This window comes from Ailuropoda melanoleuca, chromosome 9 (genome assembly GCF_002007445.2).
Source record: "Ailuropoda melanoleuca isolate Jingjing chromosome 9, ASM200744v2, whole genome shotgun sequence".
In the NCBI taxonomy this organism is placed as follows: domain Eukaryota; kingdom Metazoa; phylum Chordata; class Mammalia; order Carnivora; family Ursidae; genus Ailuropoda; species Ailuropoda melanoleuca.
This window is the reverse complement of record NC_048226.1, coordinates 29,873,859-29,900,026: the sequence shown is the minus strand read 5'-3', so window position 1 is coordinate 29,900,026 and position 26,168 is coordinate 29,873,859. Positions and strand designations below refer to the sequence as shown.

The window sequence follows — 26,168 nt, the reverse complement described above, 5'->3', positions numbered from 1 at the left end:
CGCCAACTGGTGAGCAGATAGGGAAGTCAAAGATTCAAAGCCTGAGAAGGACTTGCTGTACTGATGCTGTTTTAACGATGGAGAGAGCACAAGAGGAGGGGTCCAGGCAGCCTCAAGGAACAGAGAGCAGGGAACGGGACCTCAGATCCATGGCCACAAGGATCTGGCTTCTATTAACAGCCTGAATGAGTTTAGAAGCAGGTCTTACCCAGAGCCTTTAGGCAAGAGCCCTGCCCAGCTAACATCTTGATTTTGGCCTTGTGGGAACCTGAACAGAAAACAACTAAGCTCAGACTTCTGACCTACAGAACTCTGGGATAATAAGTGGTGTTGTTATAAGCTGCTAAGTCGGTGGTAGCTTTTTACACTGCAATGGAAAATGAAGCCTCATGGCCACACACAGCTCTTAGGGAGGCTGGGAGATGGCGTCTCCAGCTGGGCATTGATGTGCCTTGTTAGACTTGAGGGTGGGATGCATCTATAAAAAATCAAGAGAAGAATGAGTGCTGGGGGGATGCTAAGATGTTCTTGCATACACTGTAAACCTGCATTGTCCAATACAGCAGACACTGGCCACGTGTGGATAGTGAATACTTGAAATGTGGCCGGTCCAAATTGAGATGTGTTACAATCATAAAATATCCACTAGATTTCAGACTTTGTATGCAAAAAAAAAAAAAAAAAGGAATGTAAAATATCTCATTAAGTATATTTTATATCGATTATATTTTGAAATGATAGTATTTTTGATATATTTGTTTAAATAAAATACATTATTAAACTTAACTTTCAACCCATTTCCTTTTACTTTAAAAAATGTGGTTACGTATGTAACTGAAAATTTCAAATTACATATGTGGCTCTCTATGTGGCTCTAAAACTATATATTATAGTTTTATTGGACAGTGCTGCTGTAAACTCTTTTGTACATCTCAAATTTTCTTCATGTGTCCATGAATTAAATTTTTTTAAATTTTTTTTTCTTTTCAACATTACAGGTTTAAAAAGGCAATGTTCCCATAACAAATAATGGCAAAGAAAGGAGTTCCTAGTCACACTCAGCAAACCTGCCTTCCCAGACTACTGAATACACTGGCTGGGCTTGTGCATGCATGTATAGGAGGTGGGTTGACGGTTATGACATTAGGTGACTGCCATCATGGAGGTGGAAATGGTGCTTGTACCATCATGATTCATCCCTTAAGGCTGGGCATACCACAGTCACAAATAAAATGTAAGTTCTAGCAGCAAAAGGGAAGGGGTGGCTGTTATATAGGAAGATGATCACAGCCTATCATTATGGGAGGAAGAAGAAAGGACCTGCAGTCTGTCGGCTAGGTCCCTTCAGGACACGTGTGTACTGCCCCCTGGTGGACTATGGTGGCACTTCAGTCAGGCAGCTCAGAATCCCCCACTTCCCACCTCCACCGTGTCCAAGCCATCACCTCAGACAAGCATTATCCTAAGAGATTTCTGATGGGTCTCCCTCCTTCCCCTCCTGTCCACCAGAATGACCTTTTTCTTAAAAAAAAAAAAAATTTATTTGAGAGATACAGTGCTCGCCTGCACGCACGAGTGTGGGGAGGGGCAGAGGGAGGAGAGAAGCCAATTTCGCTGTGTGGAGCCCCACAAAGGGCTCTAACCGGGGACCCTGAGATCATGACCTGAGCAAAAATCAAGAGTCCGATGCTTAACCCACTGAGCCACCCAGCCGCCCCCAGATGATCTTTTAAAACCTCATCAGATCACGTTATTCTTCTGCTCAAAACTCAGGAGCAACTTTCTTTCTCAGAGTTAAAGCCAGTGTCTTCATTTCCCCTCCTACCCATCTACCCCTTACTCCACGCCAGCCATGCTGGGCTGCTTGCTCTTCCTCTGCCAGTGTAACATACCACGCATGCGCTCGCCCTGGCCGTTGCTATCTCTTCTACCTGCAACACATGGGTTACTCTTTCACCACTGAGCACAAATGTGACCATATCACCTTACTGCCCTAAATAAAACAAAACAAACAAACAACAACAACAAAAATCCACAGATGTCCACCATTCTACATCGCCCCCTCAGTTGGATTCCTTTTTTTGCCATAGCATGTAACACTGTGTGACATATTGCATATTTACTTGTTACCTATATTGTGGATTTGTTTATTACCTGTCTGCCCTGCTGGAATGTATACTTCAAAAGGGCAAGGAACTTGTCTGTTTTGTTCACCGTTGTATCCCCAACATTTAGAATAGGGCTTAGCAAGTAGTAGATGCTCAAAAATATTTGTTGGAAAAATAAGTGAAGCAAGATCTGAACAATGAATAAGCATTGTATGGGCTCCTTGCTTTATACTAGAATATGAAGACTTAATGTCACATAAGGTCAACTCCATAAATTTTTTTTTAAAGATTTTATTTCTTTATTCGACAGAGATAGAGACAGCCAGCGAGAGAGGGAACACAAGCAGGGGGAGTGGGAGAGGAAGAAGCAGGCTCATAGTGAGGAGCCTGACGTGGGGCTCGATCCCATAACGCCGGGATCACGCCCTGAGCCGAAGGCAGACACTTAACCGCTGTGCCACCCAGGTGCCCCAACTCCATAAATTTCTATAAAATTAATTTCAATTACAGTCTCCACCAGATTTCTTTCTAATTGGATTAGATTATTTTAAAATTCATTTGGAAAGAATAAAGTACCTATGAATAGCCAATAACGTAGGAAGGAGTATGCTAAGGGTACACTTGGCTTACCAGATATCGGAAGACACCATAAAGCTACCATGATCAAACCCATATGAAATTAGCATAGGAATAGACAAAGGAGCCAGTGTAACTGACTAGAAAATCCAGGAATAGAAACCTGTTTATAAGAATAGAACATAATAAAGGTGAAATTTAGTGATAAAAGGATGAATATATAATAAATGTTGCTGATGTTATCTACCAGGGAAAAAACTAGACCCTGATTTTATACCATTTACAAAAACAAGTGCCAAGTAGATTAAATGCTGAAATGTAGTTGGTACTTTAAGAACTCTAACATAAATACAGAAAATTGTTAATTTTGTCCTCATGCCAAATGAAGACATATGGCTGATTTCATCACAGTCAGAACTTATACTGCACATTCTTAATCCCTTTGCTTTAAAAATCCCATTTCATGACTGGGCTCAGAGTATTGAAGCCCAAGCAGAATAAGGAGGGAGTCTGGTGGGTAGAGGTGGATTGGTGATGGTCAAGACTGAGGTGTTAGAGCTTAAGCACAAGGAAGGCTTCCATAGGGTGATGGGGACTGGCAGTCGCCACCCAGCTGGGATGTCAGAGTCCAAGCCAGGTAAGGAGAGAGTTCAAGGAGGGGCAGGATAGTGGTGACACAGAAGATACAAAAGGATTGATCAAAGAAGTAAATATGTCAAGGATGATGGAATAATAGGAACCAAATTTCTCACTATCAGAAATGAAAGGACAAATATAGTCATGGAGAAACCAGAAAAACCCCGTGGTCTTGGGTTGGAATTGGAATGGTTTTCATTTGTGCTTGCTTCGGCAGCACATATACTAAAATTGGAATGGTTTTCATTTAATATAAATAGGTAATAATGTATGCATAAGTATATGTATGTATATCTAAAACATATATTCCCTTGATCTGTCCACTGAGAAAGACTGGGAACAACATTATGCCGAAGCAAGAAGTCTACTTAGTGCTGAGATCTTAGATTCTGAGTACTGAGAAGCCTGCAAGAGACCATCTTAATCAAGTAAATCAAGTAATCAAAGTTAACGTCACAAGTAATGCACCAAATTGAAATTGTCCATCACCTGATAAGATGCAATGGGAAGGTATTCCTGCCAGAGTGCATAACTTGAATCTAGGCATGACAAACCATCAGACAAACTCAGATTGAGGGACAGTCTACAAAACACCTGGCCTGTCACCATCAAAAGTGGTTGCACTGGTCAAGGAAAGACTGAGGAAATGTTCCAGACTAAAGGAAACCAAAGAGGGATAAAAACCAAAAACAGGTGATCCTGGGTTGGCTTCTTTTGCAAGGCCATTTTTGGGACCATTGATGAAATTTGGGTAAAACTTGGTGAAACTTGCTCTGGGGGTTCGATTGCAGTAACGCATCATTGTCAACATCCTGGTTTTGATGGTTGTGTCGTACGTATGTCACAGGATGTTGTTGATTGTAGGAAATACACACAGTAAGGTATTTGCATGGGTGCCAGGGCATGTTGCTGGCAACGTATTCTTAAATAGCTCAGGACAAAAAAGTTCTTTGTACCAGTCTTGCAGTTCTTAAGTTTGACATTATTTCAAGATGAAAAGAAAGGGAAAATCTTGTTTTAACCATTGATCCCAAGGAGGAAAAAAAAAAAGAAACATAAAACAAAACTGCACAGGTACAATTTGAATTTACATCTTTGTGTAACCCTATACATACTTCAATACAAAATAATGGCAACTTCTAGAAAGAACAATTTGATGTATTCCTAGAAAGAAAGGAGTAATTGACATAGAAGCCCAATCTATGATCATCCATACTAGTAAGCCATATTATCCATGCTAGTATAATTCCAAATACCTGTGGCACACCACTGCTGTTGTACTGATTCAACGAATGTCCTCTGTCCTGGAGAATGGCACCCTATCTTAGCATTGCTTCAGCTTCAGCTGTGCCTTCAGCACACTGCCCCAACAGTCTATGGGGCAAACATTTCTTGTATCAGGTATAGCACAGGACATGACCCTTAATACCATGGCTCTGGACCTATTCCCACAACACTTGTGCTGTTAAGTGGGCCCCTGACCTGATATACTTCTGTGAGAGTCTGATAGTGGATCAAATATTCCATAAGCCCTCGGTGAGTGGTGCTGGCCAAGACCTCATGGGGAGGAAAGCAATTCCATACCTGGAATATGTCTGTTCCTTTGAGAATGAACCATTGGCACTTCCACAATAGAAGGGATCCACTGTGCTCTGGGCCTGCTTCAGGCCATACTCAGAGCTGTCAGTCTCTCCTGCTGTGGACTGCAGTGGGATCCCCAGGTGTATGATATGCTCAAAACCTGCAGAATCCCCCAGGGGGTGGGTTTTCTTGCGATAGATATAAGATGGGCGTGATTTATCTTCTACTTTGGAGGGGAGTCGTCCTGCCCCAGTGCCTGGACTCCTCAAAATTTTATGCATGTAGAAGGCCCCGAATCTTCACAGAGCTCCCTCTGGAGTGTGTGTGCCTTACCAAAGCCACCAGATTTCTGTTCACTCTTGCTCATCTGGCCCATTAATGGAATGCCACTGAAGCGGTGTATCAGTGTGGTACTCTGCAGTATGTCCGGATATCCAGATCTCTTCAGACTATATTATGACATAGCATAGGGAACATAACCCTGGGGGGAAACTTTAAGTGTATATTGTTGCCCATTCAATGTAAATCCTAATTTTTTTCCTGTCCCTTTCTATCCGATTGGGATAGAAAAGAACACATTCGCCAAACCAGTGGCTGCATAGCATGCACCTGAGGCCAGAGTAACCTGCTCCAGCAAATAGACCACATCTGGCACAGCAGCTGTAGTCAGGGCTGGGGTACCTGGTTGAGCTCGTGGTTGTCTATAGTCACCTTCCAGGATTCTGGGTTCTGCAGGGGTGAGAATCATGAATTAAACAGATACGTGATGGAAACCAGCTTCCCTGCATCCTTTATATCCTTAAGGATGGAACTAATCTCTGTTGTCTTTACTCTCAGCACTTTTCTTTGTGGACCCCCAGGAACAAATGAACCCCTATTCAGGGACTGAGAAATGACCATTGAGTGGGTCCGAGAACCCAGTGGACCCTTGTAAGCCAATCCTAAAACAGGATTCTGCTTATTACCTGGCCCCATGTGTCTCCCCAGCTCTAACTGGGAGCAGGCAGATGATACTTCAGATATCCAGTATCAGTGTCAACACAGACCCTGTATCCAACAGACCTTGATATGTCTGGGCATTCTCCCTTTCCCAGTGAAGTTACCCAAGTAAATGGCCATAGATCTCTTTGGGAAAGGACTGGCGGGATCATTAGCATGTATTCTTGATCTAGGGTTGAGGATCCTTCCTCCTACCGACCTAGCCAGTTCCTTAGTCACAGTCTGAAAATTGTCTCAACTCTGGACTCTGAGAGGGGATTGGGACTTTTTCAGGAATCTAGTGCCTCCAGCCTTCCAGTCACCTATCCTTAATATTTTCCACTGGTACAGTCTGAGTAGTACCCTTGACAGTTGTCCATCTGTTTTGCCTCTAGGGATGCTTTGCTGGATTAACCATCTCCATAACTCCCTGTGGGCCAGGTCCTCCTGGCTGTCACTCCAGCCTTACCAGCCATTATGAGAATTGTCATTCCCTCACTTCTAGAAGTTAAGCACTGCCACTTGGCCTTTGTTGTTTTAGGGTCCAATTGTCCCCACTGCTATCAGTGAGCCAAGTTCTGTAACAGTATCTTCCATCATCAGCCCTGGTCTATGGAGGAGAGCCACCACTTAATCTTTTTTAGAGATTCTGGTTGGCCTCTCACCAGCAAATTCTCATGGCCTTGGTAAGTAGTGTGTCTTTTGGTTCTTTCCATGGAACATAATTATCTGGCAGGTCTTCTGGTTATCCATAGTCCATTCTGGCATACCTACTTCCCTGAGTCTTGTAATCCCACCTGCATCATCTTCCTTAGGAAATTTAACACTTAAACTTTCTTTAGCATGGGTCATCTTCACTTTTTCCACTCTTACAAGATCCATCCTAGTGGTGACTTTGCACTATCTCCTGGCCCTTGCCAGGATACTGAATCCTGTAACTCGAAAGAGGGGTCCCAAATTTATTCCTGGGTTGCAAGGGTGGTTCAATATTTGCAAATCAATCAACGTGGTACACCACATTAATAAAAGAAAGGAGAAACACCAGATGATCATTTCAATAGATGCAGAAAAAAATTCAACAAAGTACAACATCCATTCATGATTTAAAAAAAAAGTCCTCAACAAAGTAGGTTTAGAGGGAATATACCTCAACATAATAAAGGCATATATGAAAAACCCACAGCTAACATCATCCTCAATGGGGAAAATCTGACAGCTTTTCTTCTCTGGTCAGGAAAATGACAGAGATGTGCACTTCTACCAATTTTATTCAACATGGTACTGGAAGTCCTAGCACCAGCGAACAGACAGTGCAAAGAAATAAAAGGCATGCAAATTGGCGAGGAAGAAGTAAAACTTTCACTATTTGCAGATGACATGATACTATATATAGAAACTCTGAAAACTCCACCAAAAAACTGCTAGAACTGATAAATGAATTCAGTGAAGTTGCAGGATATAGAATCAACATAGAGAAATCTGTTGCATTTCTCTATACCAATAATGAAGCAGTAGAAAGAGAAATTAAATCAATCCCATTTACAATTGCACCAAAAACTATAAGATATCTAGGAATAAACCTAACCAAAGAGGTGAAAGATCTGTACTCTGAAAACTATAAACACTGATGAGAGAAATTGAAGATGACACAAACAAATGGAAAGACATTCCATGCTCATGGATTGGAAGGACAAATATTGTTAAAATGTCTATACTACTCAAAACAATCTACAGATTTAATGTGATCCCTATCAAAATATCAACAGCAATTTTCACCAACCTAGAACAAACAACCCTAAGATATGTATGGAACCACAGAAGACTCTGAATAGCCAAAGCAATCTTGAAAAAGAAAAGCAGGGGCGCCTGGGTGGCACAGTGGTTAAGCGTCTGCCTTCGGCTCAGGGCGTGATCCCGGCGTTATGGGATCGAGCCCCACATCAGGCTCCTCTGCTATGAGCCTGCTTCTTCCTCTCCCACTCCCCCTGCTTGTGTTCCCTCTCTTGCTGGCTGTCTCTATCTCTGTCGAATAAATAAATAAAATCTTAAAAAAAAAAGAAAGAAAGAAAAAGAAAAGCAAAGCTGGAGGCATCACAATTCTGGACTTTGGGTTATATTGCAAAGCTGTAGTGATCAAGACAGTGTGGGGGCGCCTGGGTGGCTCAGTTGGTCAAGTGTCCAACTCTTGATTTTGGCTCAGGTCATGATCTCAGTGTTGAGATCTCAAGCCCTGCATCAGGCTCCATGCTGAGAGTGGAGCCTGCTTAAGATCCTCTTTCTCCCTCCATCCCTCTAAAAAAAAGACAATATGGTACTCGCACAAAAATAGACACATAGAGCAATGGAACAGAATAGAAAACCCAGAAATGAACCCACAGCTATCTGGTCAATTAATCTTCAACAAAAGAGGCAACAATATCCAATGGGAAAGAGACGGTCTCTTCAAGAAATGGTGTTGGGAACACTGAAGAGCAACACGCAAAAGAATGAAACTAGACCACTTTCTTACACCACACACAAAAATAAACTCAAAATGGATTAAAGACCTAAATGTGAGGCTTAAAACCATAAAAATCCTAGAAGAGAACACAGGCAGTAATTTCTTTGATATCAGCTGTAGCAACTTCTCTCTAGATTTATCTCCAGAGGCAAGGGAAACAAAAGCAAAAATAAACTATTGAGATACATCAAAATAAAAAGCTTCTGCACAGTGAAGGAAACAATCAACAAAATTAAAAGGCAACCTACAGAATGGGAGAAGATATTTACAAATGACATATGTAATAAAGGGTTAGTATCTGAAACATATAGAGAACTTATGAAACTCAACACCCAAAAAATGAATAATCCAATTTAAAAATGGGCAGAAGACATGAATAGACATTTTCCCAAAGAAGACATACAGATTTCCAAAGAAGACAACAGACACAAGAAAAGATGCTAAGCATCACTCATCATCAGGGAAATACAAAACAAAACTACAATGACATATCACCTCACACCTGTCAGAACAGCCAAAATCAACAACACAAGAAACAACAGATGTTGGCAAGAATGTGGAGAAAAAGGAACCCACTCTCCTGCACTGTTGGTGGGAACGCAAACTGGTGCAGCCACTCTGGAAAACAGTATGGAGTTTCCTCAGAAAGTTAAAAAATAGAACTTCTCTAGTATCCAGTAATCACAGTACTAGGTATTAAGCCAACGAATACAAAAATACTAATTTAAAGGGATACATGCACCCCGATGTTTATAGCAGCATTATCTACAATAGCCAAATTATGAAAATAGCCCAAGTGTCCATCGACAGATGAATGGATAAAGAAGATGTGGTATATATATACAATAGGATATTAGGGATAAAAAAGGAAGGAAATCTTGCCATTTGCAATGACATGAATAGAACTAGAGAGTATTATGCTAAGCAAAATAAGTCAGAGAAAGACAAATACCATTATGATTTCACTCATATGTGGAATTCAAGAAACAGAACAAATTTAAGAAACAAATGAGCAAAGGGAAAGAGAGAGAGAGAGGAACCAAGAAACAGACTCTTAACTTTAGAGAACAAACTGATGGTCGCCAGAGAGGAGGTGGGTGGGGAATAAGGTAAACAGGTGATGGGGATGAAGGAGCGCGTGTGCTGTGACGAGCACCAGGCGCTGTACCGAGGTGCTGAATCACTAAATTGCACACCTGAAACTAACATTACACTGTGTTAACTAACTGGCATTTAAATAAAAACTTTAAGGGGCGCCTGGGTGGCAGAGTCGGTTAAGCGTCCAACTCTTGGTTTCGGCTCAGGTCGTGATCTCAGGGTCGTGAGATGCAGCCCCATGTGGGGTTCTCAGCATGGAGTCTGCTTGGGATTCTCTCTCCCTCTCCCCCACCCCCATCTCCTGAACAAATAGATATATATTTTTAAAAAACTTAAAAAAACAAAGTAGGTATTTGATCCAAAATTGGGTACATGTAAAAGAGAGAGAGAAGGGGGGATCGATGAACTCTTCTTTCCTGATTTTACATTCCTTCCCCCTCCAACAAGCACCCTCAGAATCCTGTCCCCACGTGCATTACCTCTGGCTCCTCCAGTTCATACTGGCTGGGCCTCGCTGCTCCTCTGGGGCAGAGTCCCTTTCCTCCCGTATCGGGCCACGCTGGGCCGCATCACTTCCATGCGGGGTTAGGCTGCCGCTCACCTCGTGTAGGCCTCGTGGCTGGGAAGGGGTCCCTGTTGCTTTGTGAGGGAAAGCCATCTGCATTGTCTCCCAGCAGAGAGGGAGCGCTGGCTCTCACTAGGGAGAAGTGGGCTACTTCCGGAGGCTCAGAAGATTCAGAGGAACTTGTGGCGCTAAAATCTTCAGGAGCAACCACCCAGATATCTCCATTCCATGTGTCAGAATCTCAGGTTTTTCCAACCCGGACCCTGACTTTGGCATAAGAGATCTGCCTTATTTGGGAATGTAACTGTCTTTGAAATCAGTCACTCAGACTAGTAAACCCCGGGCTGAGTCCCTAGCTTCTCCACCCCTCCACTGCAGGAGGTGTGGGCTTCTCTCTACGAACCGAAGAGGCCCTCTGGTTTTCATATCCAGCATTATCCTGTCGCACATCCGCGGAGCTTAGCAATAGCTCTCCAGTTCCATCATCCTCATAGCTACCATCTCATCTCCTATGTACATCTCAGACATCTGGTACCTTGTGCCCTCCAGAGCATTTCATCCTATTGGTTCACTCTCCCAATTCACCACTGGCTGTACTCCTCCTACCTCCAGTGATGGGTCCTCGTTGTCAGATGGGTGGCGATCCAGCTCCAAAACCCCATTTATCATCAGCTTTCTCATCCAGTTTTGGTATCAACTGTCAGAAGGTCAGGTTCTTGGGGCGCCTGGGTGGCACAGCGGTTAAGCGTCTGCCTTTGGCTCAGGGCGTGATCCCGGCGTTCTGGGATCTAGCCCCACATCAGGCTCCTCTGCTATGAGCCTGCTTCTTCCTCTCCCACTCCCCCTGCTTGTGTTCCCTCTCTCGCTGGCTGTCTCTATCTCTGTCAAATAAATAAATAAAATCTTTAAAAAAAAAAAAAGGTCAGGTTCTTGAGAGTTGATGCTGAGATGGAGTTTGGGATGTAAAAATCTTGGTAGAGGGGGCGCCTGGGTGGCACAGCGGTTAAGCGTCTGCCTCCGGCTCAGGGCGTGATCCCGGCGTTACGGGATCGAGCCCCACATCAGGCTCCTCTGCTATGAGCCTGCTTCTTCCTCTCCCACTCCCCCTGCTTGTGTTCCCTCTCTCGCTGGCTGTCTCTATCTCTGTCAAATAAATAAAAAATCTTTAAAAAAAAAAATCTTGGTAGAGATCCACACCTATGAAAGGAAGGGAGCAAAAGCAGGATTGGGCTGAAGGAAGTCTGTGCTGCAGGGTCACCAAAGTCTCAGCGGATCAGCAGGTCAGCCTGGAGGGAGAGGCCCCATCAGGGTTGTCAAGCATCAAGTCTGGATGGCTAGACCTTTATACCCCTACTTTGTTAAGTCACCAGTTCCAGCCTGCCCCAGGAAGGGCATGACCTCAGGCAAGACGGCCCTCTGCAGGCTCTGAAGGAACTGACATTGGAGACTGTCTGCTGGCCACTATCCCTGCAGCTGGACAGCAGGTCCTTCCTCGAAGGGGGATCTGGACAACACATCGCCACGTGTCTCACAGTAACATGAAAGTGCATAACACTCGGTGAATTCACCTGGGTAACCACCACCCAGCTCAAGAAATCACAAAAGCCCCCATTTATCCCTGGTGTTTCTCCTTCAAGATAACTATCCTTCTATCACCGTAGTCTCATTTACCTGCTTTTTTTTTTAATTGTGATCAAATACACATCACGTAAAATTTATCATCTTAACTATTTTTAAGGTTACAGTACAGTAGTGTTAAATACATTCCCATTGCTGTGCAAAGAATCTCCAGAACTCTTTTCTTCTTGCAAAACTGACCCTCCCTCTATGTGCATATATAGCCATTAAACAATTTCCCATTCTCTCCTTTCCTCACCACTCACAACCACCATTGAGACCTGTCTCTGTGATTTTGACTACTCCAGGTGCCTCATATAAATGGGATCACACAGTATTTGTCTTTTTGTGGCTGGCTCATTTTACTTAGCATAATGTCTTCAAGGTTCCATGTTGTAGCATGTGTCAAAATTTCCATCCTTTTTAAGGCTGAGAGATACTCCCTTGTGTGGGTATACCTTACTTTGTTTATCCATCCATCTGTCAACAGACCCTGAGGTTGCTTCCACCTTTTGGCTATTGTGAATAATGCTGCCTTGAATGAGCGTTCTCCTTTGTCTGCTTTTGAACTTGATGCAAATGGAATGAATTATATCACGGGTATTCTTTTGTGGTTTCTTTCCTTCAACATTATGTTTGTGAGATTCATCCATCTTCTTGCATATAACAGTAGTTTATTCTTTCTCATAGATATAGACTAGTCTGTTGTGTGATCACACCCTGATTTGCTCATCCATTCTACCACTGATGGACATTTAGGTTGTTCCCAGGTTTTAGCATTTATTTATGAATAGTACTGCTATGAACAGTCTTGTTCGGGCCTTCTGGTATACACATGTACACGTTTCAGAGGGTATATACCTAGGAGTTCAGTGGCTGAGTCATAGGTTATATACGTGCACTGTTACTACATTCTGCCTCACATTTGTCCAATGGGCTGTACCAACCTCCCCCTCAGGAGCACTGAATGAGAGTTCCAGATGTTTCACGCACTCGGCAGCACTTCATATCATCACTCGTTGTAATTTTAGCCATCCTCATTAGTATAAAGTCTATCTCATTGTGGTTTTAATTTGTACTTGCCTGATGACTAATGAGGTTGAAAAACTTCTCATGTTTATCGGTCAGTTGCCTATCCTCTTTTGTGAAGTGCTTGCTTATGTCTTTTACCCTTTTCTTAATTGGGTTGTCTTTTTTCTTATTGATTTTTAGTTTTGCAGTATTTGTATGTACTTTCCAAAGAGTGTTTAATTCTCCAATGCGGATGGCAAGGTCTTGCTCCAGAACCCAGGGATCTCTCTGGGGCTTGTCACAAATGACGCACACCGTCTTCACCCATCTCCCCCGACCACGTGCGTGTGTTTTCTTGATAAGTGTCCATTGTCGGATGTATGGATTGCAAATATAGGCTTCCTCCCTGTGGCTTACCTTTTTGCTCTCTTAATGGTCTTTGATGAACAGTAGCTCTTTATCTTAATAAGTTTGAATTATCGATCTTTTTCTTTATGGTCAGTATTTTTTGTCTTCTGCTTACTAATTACTTTTAAAATATGCATAAGAATAAACATGTATCTGTTGAAATAAGAATATTCCTTTGTGGTCCGCCTAAGGTTATGTTGTGTAACACCACTGGTCCTCAGTGACCCATTGGATGAAATGCAGACTGGCCAATGTGAATCACATGATCGCATCCCCACCAAGCTCCCCGGGCTCCTCTCATTGCTCCTTCCTCTGCACTTACCCCTTCAGTTATTTGCTTGACTAACCATCCAGCACTTATATCAGCAATTCTGGAAACAGTGTGCCAGGAACTATAGCAAACACTCCTCCTCTCTCCCACCAGGGCCCTGATTTTTTATTTATTTATCATTTTTTAAAAGTGATCTCTATGCCCAATGTGGGGCTCGACCTCACAGCCCCGAGATCAAGAGTCACATGCTCCACTGACTGAGCCAGGCAGGTGCTCCCAAGGCCCTGATTTTGTTCAGACATCCACCCTCCTCCACATGGCCCTGTGCATCAGGGGGGGCATCCTGATTGCCTAATCCAATCATCGCTCCACAGTCCTCCTGCCATGGGACCGAGTTCTGGCTAAGGAAATGTGTGCAGCTCCTGGAAAAGTCATCTTTGCTCCTGCCCAATAGAACAGGAAGAGGGGCCCCATTCATTCCTTTGGAAGTTATGGGGTCTCAGGGCAAATTCCATACACTGAGCACAGAGATTGGCCTGAAAGAACCTGGGCCGTTGATTATGTCAAGCGATCAGTCTGCATTTCCTTCTGACTTAAGCCCATTCGCATCAGTTTCAGTCCCTTTCAGCTGAAAGCACCTAGTGACCTTGGGTGAATGACCGAACATGGACATCTTTGGTGGATTGTGATGTGCAGGGCCAGCTTCACCAGCGTGCGACCTTGCTGTCACATGAGGCCTCATGCTTTGTAGCCCCCCACACCCCACTTGGTTTACTGTTCTGCTGCTACTGTTTCCAAAAAAATTTTTTTAAGATTTTGTGTATTTATTTGAGAGAGAGAGACAGAGCGACAGGATAGCAAGAGAGAGCAGGAGCAGAGAGAAGAGGGAGAAGCAGGCTCCCCACTGAGCAGGGAGCCGGACACAGGACTCAATCCCAGAACCCTGGGATCATGACCTAAGCCGAAGGCAGACACTTAATGGCCTGAGCCACCCAGGTGCCCCTCAAAATTCTTAATAACTTATGATCAAGGGGCCCTGCATTTTCATTTTGCCCTAGGCCCCCCACATCGTATAGCTGATCTTCGCGGCGTGACATTTCTTCTCTCTTCGTTTTTCTTCATCTGCCTTCTCAAGATTTGAATCTTCACAGCTTCATCTTTAAGACCCTGGTCCAGACGCTTCATCTGTAAAACCTACCAGTTTAACTGTAAAATGAGGAGTTGAGCTCATCCTTCTGAATGCTTTCCAGCACTGCTAAGAATTCAGCTTTCCCCCAACCCATTTTGGTAAGTAACGACTTTTCAGTACCCAAAACGGACCACTACAGGCAAAATCCAAGCCCCCTGGCCTAGCACTCATCTTCTCATTCAATAAGTTAGCTGTTCGTGTCACTCTTTCAACCTCAACCTCCATTGCTCTCCAGTGGGAATCACCCACTTCAGTCAAAATGAAAACAACAGAGGCACCCGGCTGGCTCAGTCAAAACAGCATGTGACTCTTGATCTTGAGCCCCACGTTGTGAGTTCGAGCCCCTCACTGGGTATAGAAATTACTAAAAAAATAAATAAATAAAGCTTAAAAAAAAGGAAAACAGTAATAACAATGAAAACAATGCATGTGAATAGAGGTTTACAGACTCACACGTATTACAACATTTGATCCTTGCAATAATTCTGTGAGATATAATTTTTAAAATTACCCTGTACCTTTGTTCTGTTACAAATAGAATTTGCTGATCAGCATTACGCATAGTGCAAAAGTCCACAGACTTAATAATATAGCTAGTTACTCGTCACTTTTAACAACTTTATTTTGAGAAAATTTTAGACTTATTGAATGGTTGCATGAAGAATACAAAGACCTACCATATACCTTTTATTCGGATTCCTAAAATGTTAACATTTTATCACATTTGCTTTATCATTCTCCACCCCCATATATTTAAATACGCGCATATATACACACTTATGTATTCATTTAGGGGTAAAAAGGGATATCTGTAATTTATTTTCAAAAGGTCAACTGGCTCAGGAAATAGTATAATATAATATACAAAGTTATATATTACATATTAATATATAATAATATATATTATTTCTATTATATATACATTTCCTCAACCAATTGAGAGAGTAAATTGCAGATATGATGCCTTTTTACCCCTAAATACTTGAATATTTCCTCAAACAAGGCCATTCTTTTTTTGTTGTTGTTTTGTTTTTTTTGAGAGCGAGTGAGAGAGCATGAGAGGGGGGAGGATCAGAGGGAGAAGCAGACTCCCCTCTGAGCAGGGAGCCCAACGCGGGACTGGATCCTGGGAACCCAGGATCGTGACCTGAGCCAAAGGCAGTCGCTTAACCAACGGAGCCACCCAGGCACCCTGAAACAAGGGCATTCTTTACGTAACAATAGCACGATTACAAAATGTGAAGAATAACACTGATACACTACTAATACTATCTAACCTATGTACCTTATTCCGATGTCATCAGTTGTCTCCATAACATCCTTTACAGCAAAGAGGAAAAAAGTATTTTTCTGGCTCAGGATGCAATCCAGGATCGCGTGTTTTATTTCATCAACAGCTCTCTCTAGTTTCCCTCAATCTGGAATAATTCCTCAGTCTCTTTTTGTCTGCCATTACCTTGTCACTTGAAGAGTACAGGCCAGATGTTGTGTACAAAATCATTCCATTTAGGTTTATATGTGCTTTTTCCTCATGATTAAGTTCAGACTATGCATTTTTGGCAGGAATATCAGAAAAAATGATGCTGTATTCTTGTTCATTAAATCAGGAGGCAAATGATGTCTATTTGTCTCACTACTGGTGTTGTTAATTAACATTCCTAGGTTAAGGTGGGGTTGGTCAGGTTTTTTGTTGTCTATTTCAAATAAGTTCCATGGTGGGGGGAAGGTATTTGTACACCGTATCCTATTCCTCGTAAAACTTTCATGCACTAATTTTAGTATCCATTGATGCTAAAGTTACTAATTCTTTTTTTTTTTTTAAGATTTTATCTTTAAGTAATCTCCACACTCAATGCGGGGCTCAAACCCACAACCCCAAGATCAAGAGTCATATGCTCCACTGACTGAGTCAGCCAGGCATCCCGAATCACTAATTCATTTAACTGAAAAAGTACACATGACCCAATGGTTCAAAAAATCCAAACGACATAAGGAATATAGGAAACAGTACAGTGAAAAGTAAGTTTTCTGATATCAGATCCTGACGCCCTGCTCCTGTTACTTGTTTTTTCTGTGTCCTCGTGGCAGAGACAGCGTTACAGGATGCTGAAACCTACTTCATTTTCTTCCTTCTGGGCCTGCAAGATGACAGCACTTCCTACACTGCCTTATAGTGAGGCCGTGCCCAGGAGGCCAGCTCTGGCTCAAGGGCTATGCAGAGAAGTGATATGTGCACTTGTGGGCCAGAACATTTAGTTCCAGTGTACAACTCCCCAGCTCTCCCACCCGTTGCTGCAGCAGCCGTGGAAGCCATGGATTTAGATGGTGGAGTTGCCAGACGGAAACAGCCCAGAGCCCTGAGTCACCACATGGACCAGAGCGGCCCTCTAGGGTTGCCCGTCTCACGTCGGACACGAGTCTGCTCAAGAAATATAAGCCTCTGCTGTGGGTGAGTAACTGATATTTCAAGTTTAATGTCACTACAACATGATTTAGTGTATCCTAGTAAAAATTTCCTGAAAATGTCCCTCATGTATAAAAATATGTATTTATGCATAATTTTACTGTATGTAAATGTACTGTGAAACAGTCTGTATCTTCCTTTTCTTACCTAACCACATCTTTGAGATCATTCTGCATCAGAATATATAGCTCATTCTCCTTCAGAGTTAGAAAGCGCTCTATCATGGGAATGTACATTAGGGCATTTGGAAGATACCTTTCTTTCATTTAAATTCCTTAAATAGGTACTATATACATATAGTTTAAAAAACAGTTCAAAGAGTATGTGCAGGGGCACCTGGGTGGCTCAGTCAGTTAAACATCTGCCTTCGGCTCGGGTCATGATCCCAGGGTCCTGGGATCAAGCCCCATGTGGCTTCTCCCTCTCCCTCTGCCCCTCCCACCCCCGCCTATGCACTCACGCTCTCTGTCTTGCTCTCAAATAAATAAAAATCTTAAAAAAAAAAAAACAGTATGTGTGAAAAATTCTCCCTCCCATGGCTTCCCTGAGTGAACACATTTCCCACCAAAGGTAAGCAATATTTCCTGTTCTGTATGTGTACTTCCCGAGATATGTTATACATAGGATGTTGAAATGAACCTCACTTAGTCTCGGGTTTGTCTCAGATCCCAAAACAATGAAGTCACATTCAAAGTTGGATGCAAATCCACCACCACAGGGTTTACAGTGGAAGATTATAGAAAAGCAGCTTTTCACTTAGTTCACCACCCACCTCCAGCCTATAAAAGATGTTAGAGAGGTTGAAAAAGATAGGAGATTCAAGGTTTTTCGAGAAAGCTATCGGTGTCCCAAGTCATTGCCATCCCCCTAACCTCATCGTAAGGAGTATGAGCCCCTCACCTCACACGGCTGGAAGGAGTTTTCTGGGATCACCCAGCAGTCCGTGGTATGTATCCTTCCAATCTGAGAGACACAGTGGCAGTGTCTATAAGGCTGGCATACGTCAAGGTGAAGGGCTGGCTCAGGTACCCTATGGGGTAGAGCTGAGGCTATCGTTTGGGATGTAACAGCACTTTCCACGGTGGGTCAAATGAACGTGTTTTGCTGTGGTATGCACATGCGGGGGGGCTGGAGAAGCACGGTCTTGGATCCTGTTCAAGAACGCTGCCCAAGGGACAGCATTTCCGTGGGAGGAGGGTGGAGGCACATCCCCAGATGCCCAGAGTCTTGAGAAAGAATTATGAACAAACAACCGTAAAAGCAGGGCATTCATCTATAAGAAAGAAACCACAAAGATATGATCCCCATCGACGGAATGAGGGAGCTTTATAGAACTAAGGAATCCAGTCTCTTCCCCAAAAAGAGTAGCCTTAAATCTCTGCGAGCCCCAGAGAATGCAGATGCCACTCAGGACAGCACTAGTCAAAGACAAACTTGACCATCTGGCCTATTACTTCCTCCACATGCTCCAACTTTAAGAGGCCTTACGGTGTGCCAGTCGTTCCCTGAAAAGCATGCCTGGCTGTAGGTGCAGACGGGGGCTGCAATCCAGCCTGCTTTCCACACTCCAAACCATGTGCCCTGGCAGGGGGTTGTATCTTCTCGGAGGAAGAATTGCCTTTTTCTACTTCACGCAGAGGTGCAGTTCTCTCCCCGTGGGGTGGCAGCCATCCACAAGGGGAACCTCTTTCTGACCTATACCGAGGCAGCACAGAGACTAGCAGGCACCCGGCGTGGAGGCCTCAGAGGCAATGCCTAGCAAGAGGAAGAAAGGAATGAAGTAGTGGATGAGGGAATGAAACTGGTCACACAGTCCTTTTCCGAGGGAGGCGACCCATCTCACAGAGGCCCAAGCTGCAAGGCAGGGAGAAGCCTCAGGTTTGTTTTTTTGTTGTTGTTGTGTTTTAAGATTTTATTTATTCATTTGCCAGAGAGAGAGCAACAGGCAGAGGTAGAGGGAGAAGCAGGCTCCCTGCTGAGCAAGAAGCCCAATGCGGGGCTGGATCCCAGGACCCGGGGGATCATGACCTGAGCTGAAGACAGACGCTTAATTGACTGAGCCACCCAGGTGCCCTGAAAAGCCTCAGTTTTAAATCAATTTTAGAGTGATGACTATTCTGGGCTCGGCATTTTTGTTGCTTAACTGATGCTGTTTGGGAGACTAGCGTGACAGGAGGACTTATGACACATAAGAGTGATCAGCAAAGTTGAGGGACTTGACCAAGATTTCATCTAAGGGGGCAAGAGGAAACTAGGGCCCCAGAGAATAAATTAAAGGGCCAGTGGAAGAGTTGCATGCTGTAGTGGAGACCTCCAGCTCCCTCCTAATGCACATTCCCTCCTTCAGGCACAAAGCCAGGCAACGTTTCCCAGTGTCCCTTGCAATAGGTAGAATCTTTAGACTCCATTCTCTCCAATGCAATGTGAGACAGGTTAGGGTTAATCTGATGGGTGCCACTTCCGGGACTGGCCTAGTAACAACCACACTCCCCCCTCCCCCCACCCCATGACACTCTTTTCTTTCCTCTTCTGCTAACCGGATACAGTTGGTGACAAGGACACAAAGGATGATAGACAGAAGGAACCTGGGTCCATACAAAATACCTACTAATCACAAAGGGAAAAAGAAGAACTTTACAGTGCAGAAAACTGGCAGACAACCACCTTAACCAAGTGATCAAAGTTAATATCACCATACCATATGCCTTCTGATATGATGTACTGAAAATAAATGATACCACTTCTGCAGTGTTCCTGCCAGAAAAGCATATCCTCAGATCTAATCAGGCAAACCCAAACTGAGGACATCGTACAAAATAATGGGCCTGTACTCTTCAAAAAGTCAAAGCCAGGGTGCCTGGGTGGCTCCGTCAGTTGAGCAACCTGACTCATGATCTCAGGATCATGAGATCGAGCCCCCACATCAAGCTCCATGCTCCAGGCAGAGTCGGCTTTGGGATTCTTTCTCTCCGCTCCCACCTTCCCCCCACCACACACACATACACACGTGCACACACGCTCTCCCTCTCTCTCAAATAAATAAAAATCTTTTTTAAAAAAGTCAAAGTCATAAAAAAAGACTGCAGATTATTTATTTAAAGGAAAATTAAGAAACCGGACTTTCTTTTCTTCTTTTTTTTTAAATTTAATCCAAGGCCTGAACGCAGTACCCTGAGATCAAGACCTGAGCTGAGATCAAGAGTCAGATGCTCTATTACTCAGCTATAAGAAAGAACGAGTTCTCAACATTTGCTGCAACATGGACGGCACTGGAGGAGATAATGCTAAGTGAAATAAGTCAAGCAGAGAAAGACAATTATCATATGATTTCTCTCATCTATGGAACATAAGAACTAGGATGATCGGTAGGGGAAGAAAGGGATAAAGAAAGGGGGGGTAATCAGAAGGGGGAATGAAACATGAGAGACTATGGACTATGAGAAACAAACTGAGGACTTCAGAGGGGAGGGGGGTGGGGGAATGGGATAGACCGGTGATAGGTAGTAAGGAGGGCACGTATTGCATGGTGCACTGGGTGTTATACGCCAACTAATGGAGCATCGAACTTTACATCGGAATCCGGGGATGTACTGTATGGTGACTAACGTAATATAATAAAAAATCATTAAAAAAAAAAAAAAGATGCTCAAACAACTGAGCCACCCAGGAGCCCCCAAGAGATTCGACAATTTTAAATGCAGTGTATGATCCTGGACCAGAAAAACAAGTTTTTGTTATATTTTGATATAAAGGATATTCGGGGGACATTTAGAAAACTGAGTATGATCTATAAGTTAGGTAATAGTATCGTGTCAACGTTGATTTTCAGATTTTGAGAATTGTAGAATGGTTATGTAGGAGAATGTACTTGTATTTATGAAACATATACTAAATAAAATAGGCATAAAGGGATATTGTGTCGTAAATTACTCTCAAATGGTTCATAGAATATAATAACATGTATACAGAGAGAAAGAACGACGAAGCAAATGTGTTGAAATGTCAACATTTGCAGAGTCTGGGGGCAGGATATATGGGAATTCTTGGTACTCATTTTGCAACTTTTCTGTAAGTCTGACAGTATTACCAAATAACTTTTTAATTATATGCACTTGAACACCTAGAGTGGAAAATGATGGCCAATAGGACAGAGAACAAAAGCATGGAAAGAAGGACATGTGACTGAGTGGTTCCTGGGTAGAGGCTTTGCACTTCTTACAGTCATCAGCTTGCTCCAGGGTTCTTGTGTTCGGTAGCAACTTTTAAGGATCATCCACTTTCTGGCAGCTCTCAAGGACCCTCGATTTCAAATTTCCGGTAAGTGCAATTTTCCAATTTTTATTGTTGTATAACGGACAATGTCATCTCAGCTGAGGAACATGAATCCAAAGATCAAGCCTTTGGAGCTTGACTGCTATAAGGTCCTTTTGAAGCAAGGTTTAAGTTTCTCGGATAGTTCCAAAATACACAGTCACCTGGTCTAAGGGCATTCAGAAGCTGGTTAGGTGGCCGGCAAGGGAATGTGGCCTGTGTCTGTTACTGATTAGAGGGAGTAGATGGGGTTAATCCTTTGCAACATGCAGCCAGCTCTGCCTATAAGGGGTTAAATCCAGTATAGGTGGAGAGATTCCTAGGTATAGGGGCTTGCCTGCCAGTGACCAATTCATAGGGAGACAATCTGTGAGTTCCGAATGGGAAGAACACGGGAGTCTTTTTTTTTTTTTTTTAAGATTTTGTTTATTTATTTGACAGAGAGAGAGAGCACACAAGCAGGGGTAGTGGCAGAGGGAGAGGGAGAAGCTCTCAAGAAGCTCAATGCGGGACTCAATCCCAGGACCCTGGGATCATGACCTGAGCCCAAGGCAGACACTTAACCGACTGAGCCAAGAACACAGATCTTAAGCACCAAGAACAGTACTTAAGGCCGTGGGAACTCAAGTGGTGTCCGCTAATTTAGCTAATTAAAGTATCAATATTTCTTCTGTTCTCTCCACTTTTCCGGGTGACTGAGAGTGATAAGAGCAGTGAGATTTCTACCTGAGAGGCAATACTTTACATAGCTCAATAATTGCCCCAGTAAAATATGTTCCTTTATCATGAGATGCCAAATTGGAATATCCTATGGAGGGAATCCAAAGTCCAATAGTTTCTTAGCCACTGTTGAGTGCTGTGGCTTTTTGACAAGGGGATGCTTCAACTCATCAGAAAAGAAACACACTATTACTATAAATACTCATGACTCATATAGGGAGGTAATTGTGTGAGGTCTCTTTGGATATATTCCAAGGGTCTCCTAGGACATGATTCCAATATATGTCCCACTTTCATAAGGTTTCCTAGGGTACCTTGTTCACAGGTGAGGCATGCATTGACCATGTTTTCTGCTGTCTCAGAAAAGTTGCCCCATCAATGTTTAATATCATGGTCAACTGGGCCTTCTGTGGTCTCCAGTGTCCATTAGAAGTTTTCTGGTGCTATTAGAGGCTGACTTCCTGGATCTTGCAACGAATCTTGTGCACATATGATGGCATTTTTTTTTAAAGATTATTTATTTATTTGACAGAGAGAGAGAGAGACGGCCAGCGAAAGAGGGAACACAAACAGGGGGAGTGGGGGAGGAAGAAGCAGGCTCCCAGCAGAGCAGGGAGCCTGATGCGGGGCTCGATCCCAGGACCCGGGGATCACACCCTGGGCTGAAGGCAGATGCTTAACAACTGAGCCACCCAGGCGCCCCTGTATGATGGCATTCTTGAACCTCCCCATAGGCTCATCATTCTTTTTTAAAAGAAATCGCGGTGTTTAAAGACTTCAGAGAGAGCAGCTTATTAGCATAATGATCTGCAAAGTGTTTCCTCTAATTTTTTTTTAGTGTGGGCCTCTACTTGATGACAATAATTTCCAAGATGTCAAGAAACTTGCTTATTTGGTGTCTGTTTTTAATAGGGACACTTGAGGAGATAAAAAGAAAAAAACCATCTCTTTCTTTTCATGATCATCTGAAGTCATGGACCATGAGTCAGAATGTCAGAGGGTATTGGTAGCTCCTTGCTGTATTTAACAAGACACAGTAAGAGGTAAGCTCAGGCAAGAACGTCCTGGTTTGCAAGCACACATGAAAAGGAATTGAGGGAGCCCAGAAGTGGGGCCTTGCACCCCAACAGCAGGGAAGAGGACTGAAAAGGTTATCCACGAAGATATTTCAGTTAAACAGAGGACTCCAGCACTAGTGCAAAGAACAGTCTCGAGGCTTTCCTTCCACCTAAGCTTTGTTTCATATGGCTTCCCTGTAACTGCCATTAAGTTGGGAGAAAGAGGCATGGAGTAAAGAAATAAATGAAAGTTGATACATCTATCCTGAAAAAAATCTTTTAGGTATGATTTCTGGCACAAGAAGCTGCTTAGAAGCAAAACGACCTGAAGTTTCTGAGGGAACTGTATTGCCACAAACCCACAAGCCTGGCCTGAATAGACAATTAAAGCCATAAAACAATACTTGGATCTCCCTACCATCGGGAAGCAGGCTGTTGGCCGTAGAGTCCCCAAGGAGGGCATGCTCCCCACTTCACGTATAGCCAGGGAGAGCAACAGCTGAGGGCTGAACCAGGGTATAAGGAGATCAAGGACAAGATAATTTTTCCTAAAGAGTAAAATTGGGTCTTATCTAGGAGTTTCCTTGACTACCAGGAAAGGGAGCCTTCGCAATGTCCGTCTAGCAGGATTCCATGATTGCTTTGGACATGAGTGTTCACGTTTCCCATTCTCCCTCTTCCCAATAGTTATTATTGTAGTTTTCCTGTCCGCTCTGTCACTGTGTAGTGGGATAGTGGTGAAGTGGCAAAAACTTGGCTTTTAGTTATGGGTTGCTGGACCACAAGAAAACTCATTCAGGCTAATTAAAGAGGACTGTGATAAATATTTTGATATGAATGCCATAATTGGATAGGACTTCTCGTGGTGTCCCTTAGGGGAAGGGTGAGTATATTTGGTGACCAGAAAGACCAACTGTAACAGAGACCTCTTGCTGTCTACCAAAAGCCATTATTCTCTGCAGGCACACAGCTAGCCTCTTTCCCATATCCCCTTCCAATTTGGGAGTGGCCATATGACAAAGTTTTCTCCAATGTAACGTGAGTGGAAGCAAAGTGTACCACTTTGTGACCTATGGGGTGGAACAGCACAAGATGGAAGGAGCCAAGGGTCCTGAATAATAGCAATGAAAGACAGCCATGTCTCTGACCTGAATATCTGCCCAGGACTGTTAGGTAAGCAAGAAATAGACTATTTGGGGGCACCTGGGTGGCTCAGTCAGTTAAGCGTCTGCCTTTGGTTCAGGTCATGATCTCCAGGTCCTGGGATCGAGCCCCACATCAGGCTTCCTGCTCAGCAGGGAGTCTGCTTCTCTCTCTCTCTCCCTCTTCCCCTCCCCACCGCTCATTCTCTCTCTCTCTCAAATAAATAAATAAAATCTTTTAAACAAACAAAAAAAAGAAACTATTTTGCTGAGTCACGTTTTTGGATCTATTTCCCGCAGTAGTTTAGAGACATACCCCATGAGTCATGCTTATTCAACATAATGATTACATACGTACATCCTTTTCAAACACAATTATTAATGGTAACATACTAACCACCCTGTAACAAACCTTGCTTTTTTTCATTTAATGTCTTGGAAAGTGTTCCGTATCAGTACATTAAAAAGTTCCTCATTTCTTTCCTTCCTTTTCACTTTTTGAGAGCATTAAGCACCACACTATTTTACCAGTTCCCTACTGACGGACATTTAGGCTGTTTCTGGTCTTTTGCCAGACACTCTCGTGCTCAAGTTCTTTAAACTCCGCAAATGCAAGATACAGGTCAGCTTCACATCCAGCATGCTCTAGTTTTACTCTCTGATGCAGGACTTAGCTTCTTTTAGCCAAACTGCAAAGCTAATATGTGACATTATTGATCCTCCGTGGCACATTATGATAAATTGCATATTGAAAAATAAACACAAAGGGTAAAAGTTAAATATTGACACTGCTGGGAGGAATATGGCATGGTGGTTACCAGCATGAATTACAGTCAGACAGCCCTAGATTCAAATCCCAGCCCTGCTCCCTATAACAAGTAACTTAACCTTGGGCAGGTTACTTAACTCCTCTGAGCATGTTATCTCACCTGTAAAATGGGTGTTATTGTGAGGATTAAATGAGAAGGTAAGTGAAGCATTTAGTGCACGATAGCCATCAGTTAAGAAGTACTGTAGATTTTTCCTTAATATAGCATTTTTTCCTAATGACCAAAGAAAGCGAAAGTTAAACTTGACTCTGAGGTTAGGGCATGCATCATAAGTATCTTTATTCTTTTTTTTTTTTTTTTAAGATTTTATTTATTTGACAGAGAGAGAGAGGCAGCGAGAGAGGGAACACAAGCAGGGGGAGTGGGACTGGGAGAAGCAGGCTTCCCGCTGAGCAGGAAGCCCAATGAGGCTCGCTCCCAGAATGCTGGGATCATGACCTGAGCGGAAGGCAGATGCTTAACGACTGAGCCACCCAGGCACCCCAGGTATTTTTATTCTTAAGATGGGAATTGTTTTGCAAAAGATTAAATCATTCAAGTTTTTTTTTCTTTTTTGAAATTTTATTTTACTCTTTCTGTAACTTGGTACTTTCTTTTTAAATTCTACCACTGGCATCTTCCCATGTCAGTAGAAATTACGGACGTTATTGTTTTTAATGGCTATACGCATTTTAGGAGTAACTATTCATTTTTAATAAGGACAAAGCCCTCCATACTTGTGACTATTCATATGACTTTTCTATCAGACTATTAGGGTTTGACTGTTTTGGGTCAGGGCTGATCCTGTATTACAGGTCCAGGAAATCCAGTCATTGTCTATGGTAACGTTGATGTTAAAGCAAACGAAACAGAGGCTTCGTTGCTTTGGGGAGTGAGAAAAATTGTAGAAAACGCATGCAAATGTAAATGCCATTCTCCTGCACTTGAATTCCAGAAGTGAAACTCGGAGGGCTGAACTGTCCATATTAGGAAATGACTGGTTGCTTGATGACCACAGAGTTAAGCTCAGTATTTTGCCTTTGTGGGGTTGGGGGTAGCATGGAAGGGAACTGGTCAGGAGGATATTATTATTAGATCAGTTAGCTTCAGAACCACTCTATTTGCT

The 26,168-nt window shown here is 43.1% G+C and overlaps 1 protein-coding gene and 2 long non-coding RNA genes across 8 annotated transcripts in view; 2 read left to right on the top strand and 1 right to left on the bottom strand.

The window, feature by feature from the left end:
* The window catches only part of LOC109490191, a 43,376-nt gene extending 23,160 nt beyond the window's left edge, over window positions 1–20,216 (top strand). The window contains exons 2-5 of one of the 4 annotated variants that reach the window (XR_004627776.1): window positions 999–1,123; window positions 14,408–14,636; window positions 16,627–16,987; window positions 20,158–20,216. This is a non-coding gene — a long non-coding RNA (uncharacterized LOC109490191). The remainder of the gene's footprint in view (window positions 1–998; window positions 1,124–14,407; window positions 14,637–16,626; window positions 16,988–20,157) is intronic. The other 3 variants (XR_004627777.1, XR_002143461.2, XR_002143462.2) reach the window with 3 other exon arrangements.
* The window catches only part of LOC105239226, a 40,508-nt gene that overhangs the window by 7,236 nt on the left and 7,104 nt on the right, over window positions 1–26,168 (bottom strand). Inside the window, exon 4 of one of the 2 annotated variants that reach the window (XR_004627778.1) lies at window positions 17,483–18,757. The exons of the other annotated variant lie outside the window; for it this stretch is intronic. This is a non-coding gene — a long non-coding RNA (uncharacterized LOC105239226). Of the gene's footprint in view, window positions 1–17,482; window positions 18,758–26,168 lie in introns of those variants that run through there. 2 annotated transcript variants of the gene reach the window in all.
* ARID3B (AT-rich interaction domain 3B) overlaps window positions 20,331–26,168 on the top strand; it is a 66,429-nt gene continuing 60,591 nt past the window's right edge. The window contains exons 1-2 of one of the 2 annotated variants that reach the window (XM_019803512.2): window positions 20,331–20,367; window positions 21,127–21,319. The gene's annotated coding sequence lies outside the window, so the exon portion shown is untranslated. Of the gene's footprint in view, window positions 20,368–21,073; window positions 21,320–26,168 lie in introns of those variants that run through there. The other variant, XM_011229601.3, reaches the window with a different exon arrangement.